At 47.2% G+C, this 8,334-nt stretch overlaps 1 non-coding gene across 1 annotated transcript; it reads left to right on the plus strand.

Annotated features, from left to right (window-relative positions):
* The first annotated feature begins 6,484 nt into the window (after window positions 1-6,484).
* On the plus strand, window positions 6,485-6,556 carry TRNAC-GCA. The gene has a single exon. It is a non-coding gene; the product is annotated as a tRNA-Cys (tRNA).
* The last annotated feature ends 1,778 nt before the right edge of the window (window positions 6,557-8,334 follow it).

Consider the following 8,334-nt stretch of genomic DNA (forward strand, 5'->3'; position numbering starts at 1 on the left):
TATTTCCAAATAAAGTCAAATTCTGAAGTTCTTGGAAGGACATGAATTTGGGGAAGACACTATTCAACCTACACAGGCTGTCTCCCAGACTCCAGCACCCTGGCCTTCTCTGCACTCTTCTGGGGCACCCTGGTGCCTCGGGCTTCACCCATGCTGTCCATCTTCCCGGGCCACTTGTCTCCTAACTAACTTGCAAGGTGTTATGGAAATGTCACTGAACCCCACACATTAGGGTAACCACCACCCCTGCCCCCCACCCTCTACTGGACTCATAGCACTTATCATAATTATAATTGAAGTGACATTGTGTGACAGTATATGCTCATGTGTGCCTCCTCCACTAAAATCTGCTCCTTGAGGGTGTCTTTGAGCCAATATTTGTTCATATTTCACGCTTTTCCTGAGGCTGGATTCATAGAAATAGAATTACTACTAGGTCAAAGGGAATTCATTGTTTTCACTGATCTCTTATTTTAAGTTGTGCTTCCTCTCAAGAAAGATTGTACGAATTTACAATCCTAAACCAGTACTGGTCTCACCATGCCCTTGCCAGCATAAGAATTACAATTTTAATTTTTTTCTATTTTAATAGGTGAAAAATGTCATAATGATGTTGTTTACATTTGTATTTCTTCAGCTTCCTAAGATTTATTTCCATTTACTGAGATTGAACACTTAGCCTTGTCTATCAGCTACTCTTATTTCCCTTCATGAATTGTCTGTTAGTGGCCTTTGCCATTGTCTGTGGGCTCTTTACATATGAAGGATAGTAATTTGTAATATTCTGAATGTCATAAATAATAGAAATATTTTCCTCACTTGCTATTAACCTTTTGATTTTGTTTACATACCTAAACCTTTAATGTTTATGTAGCCAAAGCTGCTGGTATTTTCTGTTGGGATTTCTTCCATTGTGTATCAGAGGCTTTTCCTGTGCTTCAGATATCAGATGTAATTTATATTTCCTTATGCTTTTATTTATGTTTGAATATTTTATACAAAATTCTTTAATCCACTTGGATTTTATTTTGGTATGTGATAGAAAGCTTAATTATCGCTTTAATTATTTTTCCCAAATGGTCAACTAAATCTCCCAGTAAAATTTATGTAAATAATTCTTCCTTTCCCCTATGAGTTTGTGGTTGCTGTAATTATCAGGCAGTAAAACACCGTGGTTAAATGTGTAGACTCTGGTGCCAGACTGCTTGAGTTTGCATCCCCGTTTACGAATTATTTGATGTTGGACAACTTATGCCTCAGTTTCCTCATCTGTCAAATGGGGATAACAATCATAGTGCCTGTCTTACAGGGTTGTTGGGAAAGTAAATACTGTGATCTGGGGTTATCCTGCCGCCACCTGCACCTCAGTACTTGGGATGATTGTTTAAAATGCAGATTCCTGAGCTCCAGACCTGTCTACTCCAGGAGTCTGCATTTTCACACCAAGGTTTGTGAGCCACTCTTGCTGCTGGGATACAGGAGGTTTTATTATTTTACCTGGCCACAGCCATCGTTTCCGTCAGCACTGTCTCATTTACTTCCAGCCCGGGGCTCTGCGTACCTTGTCTGTTCTTTTGAACCTGAGCAGCACTTCTAGCCTTTGTGCCACCAGGCACACCACTGCCATCCTCACCCGTGTGGATTCGTCACTCCACCTCTGGAACCTCAGCAGCCTCCCTGTGGGAAAACGTGGCTCAGCCACGATTTCTCAGTACTCATTATAGTACATCTAAGACGGGGGACCATGTCCCAGATGGTGTCTAAACCCCCAAGGAGCTCCTGATCTAGTGGGGAAGCCAACAAGACTAGAGAACAAGGTACAGAGAGACGTAAATCAGACGCTGAATCGTGATTTGGATGGGAGACAGGAGTATTCAAAAGGGAGGGAGGTTTCTGTGAGTAGCTGCCCAGAAGGCAGGATCAGTGCTCGGACTCGGAAGATGAGTAGGGTCTTCTCAGATGGCGTGAAGAGCTGCACTCGGCAGAGGGCACGGGAGGGCTCGGTGAGACGCCGCGGCTGAGACACAGGCGTCCTCTGCCCACCGGCATCCCCAGACGGGCCCGGCTCGGCTGCTTTGGGCTTTAAGTGGGGCCTGGAGCAGAATGGGCCGAGTGTGTCCTGAGCGTCCACAGCCGCGGTCCAGGGCAGGATGGCCCCCGGCGAGCGAGCTGCTGGGATGATGGGAACAGCTCCTGCTGCACCAGCCGAGAAGTCCTGGGTATTGCTGAGAATCCAGGCGGAGTCAGGTGGGGTCTCCGAGTGTGCACCTGAGGCTGGCGGGCGAGAGGTCTTCGGAACCTGGAGGGAGGGAAGCATCTAGTCAGCCGACTTGTAAGAAAATTACGCCAATCGATAATTTTGAGAATGTTTTAAAAACCCACAGAATATATTTCTAAATTTAGCAGTGCCTTGTTTGGGGTTAAGAATTGCGCCCTTAGTCCTCTTCGACCTTAGCGGGTGGGTGTAAGCGGATGCCGGAACCGGGTGGGGTGGGGAGTTGACCAGGTGGGGGTTGTCGCTCAGCCCGGCAGGTGATGCTGGTCTTCGGCACTCCTCCCCCAGCTCTCTCCAGGTGGAATGTCCTCCTTTCCCCACGCCTGTGCTTTAATGTTGCTCCGGATTGCTTTCATCACGGCATTCAAGGCCCTGAATGTTTCTTCACATGCAGGTGCTAAGTAAGACAACGCACTTTCTCCATTTCACAGTGGCCTTTTTCTTCCCTTTGCAGCCAACTCCCATGACCCCCACATGTGCTTCTGTGGAGAGCGCCGCTGTTTCTCTGCTCCTCCCTCCTGGGTGCCGTCCTGCTGTCCGCCCAGTCTGGGCTCCACCATTCGGCCCCATCCTCTGCCTTCGGTCCGAGCCTCACTATGCTCCGCTTGCAGCGACTCCGCTCTGTACTCATCCTGTTTCCCTTTCCCCCATTCTTCCCGATTAAATGATCCCATCCTAGAAGTGCGCTTCAGGTCCCCATTTGTGCCACGGAGCCGCCTCTGGCTACTCGAGCCCTCCTACCATGGGCACCACCCTTTGGCCCCTTCGGCCCTCTCCGATGGCCTGACGCGATCTGGTCTCGTCAGCTCCGCCAGGGCTCTCGGGGGGAGGCGCCCGTGCTCCTTCTGGAGCTCCTGGTGCCGTGGATAGAGGTTGGTGGTCTTGAGTGTGTGAACTTAGTGTGCAAATACACTGGGAGGGGGCTGGTGAAGGGTTTCTTGATTCAGAGACAGGAAATTACTTGCGGGAGAGGAGGGAGCAATTAGTCTCTTGCAAGTTTAATCGAGAGCAGGTTCTGGATTGGGTTGAGCCAGACCCCTCCCCTCCAGCCCCTCCGTCCCGGGCGCGTGCCCCCAGCCACACCTGCTGGGCCGCTGACTGCATAAAAGTGGCTCCTGAGGGCCGGAGGGGCTGTCTGAGGAGCTGGAGGATGAGCGCAAGCGGGGACAGTCGCAGAGGTCGCAGTTCTGGGAACAGAAGTCCGAAAAGCATCGTCAGGGCAAAGAAACCTATCCCAGGAACGTGGGCAAGGTGCTGAAGCAGGTGAGAGTGGGGAGCGAGGGTGGGGGGACGTGCTGGAAAGTGCCTTGACGGGGCACCAGGCTGGCGCTGGGGCAAGCCGCTCGGGCGTGCTGTGCCCCTCTTGAGGTGGCATGACCCAATCTTGGCGGCCTCTCCACCCCCAGCGTCCCCTGCACCTGTGACAGGCAGGGCCATGTAAAGCGCGCTCCCAGCACCCTCCAGAAGTTTCCAGGGCTTTCGGACAGACGAGATGATTAGGTGAGGGGACATAATTAAAGGACAAGACGACCACACTGCTGGGCTGAAGGTGCTCGGGCACCAAACATGGTACAAACAGGACATCAGGGTGACGGAAGAGCAGGCAGTGTGAGCTAGAGTCAGGGAGGCCTCTGGACACGCAGCACTGTCCCTGAGGGGCTTAGGGCTTGCTTACCTTACAGGCCACGAACGAACGAGGCCCATAAAGGCTGAGACCAAATAGTGGCTGTCTGGGCTCCCCTGCCTCTAGGCCAGCCCCTGAGCCTAATCCCAATCACTCCCTACTGTTTTACACCTGGCAACCCAAGGTGTGCATCGTGGACGGCAACATCCATACCACCTGGGAGCTTATTAGAAATGAGGCTCTTGGCTGCAAGAGGTGGGGGCTCATGCCCATAGACTCCCTGGGTGGGGGTGTAGCTCAGGGGCAGAGCATTGTACTGTTGATCAAGAGGTCCCTGGTTCAAATCTGAGTGCCCCCTGCATGTTGGCTTTTAGAATTTCCAGGCTCTTAACCCACTGGGAGGAGGAGGGAGGCAGGATCCCTTAGAGCAGATGCTCAAGTTTAAGTGCCCCCTGGAGTCCCAGTCCGGCTCCCTAGCCACCTAACAGGTGCCCAGATGTGTGCTATATTCAGATAAATATGACTTGGAGAATAAACGGGATGCCAAAAGTCATTTACATTATGTGCTTTTGGCAACTATTTACTTACTGATTAACATTTCTTTTAGTATTTGGGTAGACTTACAAAGTAGTTCTATTCAATAGCTATTTTCAAAGATACTTGCAGAGAAAAAGTATATACTACCATAATGAAATACTTTCTTATAGTGAATCAGCTCTGTCACAAAAAATAATTCAGTTTATTTGCATATATAGCACTTTTTTTTTTAACAAATTCAGCTTTTATATCAATTGGTAGAATATCAGAGCTTGCTTGGACACACTTGTGAGTTATGTGTACACCACAACTGGTTCCAATGACATTTCTGCTTAATTTTCTTAGGATTTACTAAAGATTTCCTTGCTGAGAACATTGTTTTTATCACAGTGCTGTGCTCCTAAAATTGCATTCTTGTATGACTACTGCAAAAACAGTTCTACCTTCAATATTGAACTTTTAAACTGAGTGAAACGCATTTGCAATAATGTCTTGACAAAATTATTTTCCAAAAGCTTTGCTTTGATTCCATGAACTGGATGCCAGGACGACAGACCTCAAAGCAGGATTGTCCCCAATAACAGACTTACCTTCACTCCTCTTAACGAGGGCTTTGTAGTTCCCAACTGCGTTAGTCACCAACTTAGGGGGTCATTATTCCTCAGGATGGTGTTTTCCTCGGAAAAGCTCATGTGCCTTGGCTGGGGAGGAGGTGAGCAGCCTCCGCTCCGAGTGAGCTCTGAGACTGAGATTCTGGGGCAGAAATCAAAACCTTGGGGTCCTCATCCTGACCTTTGTCAACCGCCCGGCCCTGCACCGGAAGGCCTGAGTCTCTTTTCAGGTGGGCATCGTGGAGGACACGGCTAGATCGGTGTTTTTGAGCAGTCCTGATCTCGCCTCAGAATTTTTCTATTCATATTTTAATAACAATCTTTATATTTAATATAGTCATGCTCTGGCTTTCTTGGGTGGCCGCTTATGATCAAGAGCTGTTTCTAGGTACTCGGTGCCTGAGTGTGCCTGTACCAGTGTGTTTATGATGCAGTTGTCACCATGGAACACTTTTAATACCTGTGATGGCAAAAGCAGAGAAGCCGATGTAAGTCCCTAAGAGAGGCATTTGTGCCGCGAGAGACCAAGTGATGGGTGTGTTCTCAGAGGCAGTTTCTGAGATGCACAAGGGACCAGCAGGGCTTCACGGGCACGTACAGCCTCACAAGCACATTGCAAAGCGCCTCTTAGTTCTAGCAAGACAACTTCATCTGGCTATTAATTTGAATGTTGTTAGATTTGCGACTTCGTTTGTATTGATTTCTAAAATTATTTTGTCTTTGTAGTGCATGAAACTGCAAGTACAAGGCATTTATATCTCGTTTTGTGTACATATTTGTATACAGATATTAACACTATAATAAACTAAAATTAACCCTGGGCCTCTAAGAGAAGTGTTTCCCTTTAAGGGTGTACGAGAAACCGGTAAAGAGGTGATATGGTGGCAGGGTGACCGGGATGGAATGGAGTCTTCACTTTTCTCTGTGTGCCATTTTGTACATTTCCAGTTCTGAGCCATGCGAAAGCATTACTCATACAAAAGCTAATTAACGCACACATTTAGGAAACCTCAGTTTAAGCCTTCCGAGTTCCAGAAGTTTCTGTTGGGTCTCCTCAAGGCACTGGGTCAGCTGGCCTTCTCTGCTGCTCTGGGAAACCCAATAGTATACAGGCGGTGGGCAGGCAGGGGACGGTGTTTGCAACAGAGCGGGGAGCCCCATCCTAAAGGGCAGCTGAGGCAGGATAATGTGGCTGTTTAACTGTGATTTGGGACAGGTTGCTTCAATTCCCCGAGTCATTTCATCGATGATGGTGGTGGTAGTGGTGATGATAGTACTATCACAAATAATTTTTAAAATTATATATATGAAACTCTTAGAACAGTTCATCTAGTACATTATAAATATTCAAAAGTATTAGATATTATAGTTATTGCGGGGGTCTTGAGTGTGGCTACCAAAGTGAGAAGTGCTAAGGAAGCCAGTTTAGTTGCAGGAGGGGGTATAGCTCAGGGGCAGAGCATTTGACTGCAGATCAAGAGGTCCCCAGTTCAAATCTGCGTACCCCCTAAAATTATTCCCAAACTTCCCTTTAACCTCCTGCACCTGTTGGTAATGTTACCACGAACATCAGCTGGAAACCCTGCTCACTCCCTTTACAGCATCAAAGGCTCCTGGGGACTTTTGAGTTTTTGTTATTCCATTACTTTTGGGGCTGGTTTTCTTTCTATAAATAGAATTATCGCTGGCAAGGAATGCCATTATTTATATAAAATTGGGTGAAAAGAAAGATGTAGTACAGTGTGTATGTTATGCTACCATCTGTGTTTACAGAAAAGCGGGGGGAAATATGCGTTAATAATGCACATCTAGTTTGCGCGCAGGTGGCTCACGCCTGTAATCCTAGCTCTCTGGGAGGCCGAGGCGGGTGGATCATTTGAGCTCAGGAGTTTGAGACCAGCCTGAGCAAGAGCGAGACCCCGTCTCTACTAAAAATAGAAAGAAATTAGCTGGACAACAGCCGGGCATGGTGGCGCATGCCTGTAGTCCCAGCTACTCAGGAGGCTGAGGCAGGAGGATCTCTTGAGCCCAGGAGTTTGAGGTTGCTGTGAGCTATGCTGACGCCATGGCACTCTAGCCTGGGTGACAGAGTGACACTGTGTCTCAAAAAAATAAAGCACATTTACATATTATCTATGGAAGAATAAATACATAAATGGTTAACATGGGTGGGTTTCCTCTAGTGATGAGAATGGAGGCTTGAGAGATGAATGAGAGCGAGAATTTTCGCTGCACATTTTTTTGTTCCTTTTGGATTTCGTATCATGTGAATTCTGGAACTTCAATATTTGAAATATGCAATATAAAATTTAAAAATAAATTAGTTCTTACCCCCCAAGGCTGTTGCATCTAGGTAGAAAGTACCTCTACTTTTGTGTATATTTGAAATTTATCATAATAAAAAGTTTTCAAAAATCTTTCTCATAGATACACGAGGGCTGTCCGGAAAGTATCCAGCCGTAGTTAATATAACAAGAACGGGTCTATGGCTGGATACTTTCCGGACAGCCCTCATCTAACAGAGGGAACCATGCTCTTCAATTAAAAATGCTATTTTCATTTTGAGGTTCTGATTTAGTTTTGCATCGTACATTACTAAACTTTGTATTGGCATGGGGCAGGGGGGACTTTCTTTTCTTATTTCTCTGAGCACCATGGAGATTGGCCAACGTTTTCAAAAGGAACTTCGCTGAAAAACAAGGGGAAACAAAGAAAGCCATTCATAGACCAGTTCACTAGCATCACGAGCAACACAGGGCCAGGTGACAAATATCCGGATGCTTTGATGAGCACTTAGCTACTCTGCTGTTTGGCCAGAGGGGTTCCTCCCTCAGGGATGGGCTTCAGGGTTCATCTTGCCCAGAGATTTAAAAAACAGAACAGCGCTTACCTCCAGCTTCACCATGGACCCTCCTACTTTTGTTTATACTTGGGATGGTGATACTCCTGGAGTCTTAAGATAAAGTCTCTTAAAGATAATATCGCCCCAGGAAAGTGAAACTAGAAGCAGCACGAAATGGCTGGGATTGGTGTCAGCAGAAGTGACCCAGAGAGACATGTTTCTGGGAAGCACCCACAGTGCTGTCTTCAGCCTGGAATGCAGTCTGCTCAACTGCACCGTGACCTCACGGCCTGAAGTTGAGGGTGGTGAGCTGATATCCCCAAATATTTTGAAGGGAAGTCACACAGTAAGGAATGGGTAGATGTTTTATCCAGCAATGCCATGCAAAGACCCTTTTCAACCTGTGTGTTAGAAAGAATTCTTGCAATGTGATCACACATTTTGG

The sequence above is a fragment of the Propithecus coquereli genome, unplaced genomic scaffold (genome assembly GCF_000956105.1).
Source record: "Propithecus coquereli isolate 6110/MARCELLA unplaced genomic scaffold, Pcoq_1.0 Scaffold75, whole genome shotgun sequence".
NCBI classification, from domain to species: domain Eukaryota; kingdom Metazoa; phylum Chordata; class Mammalia; order Primates; family Indriidae; genus Propithecus; species Propithecus coquereli.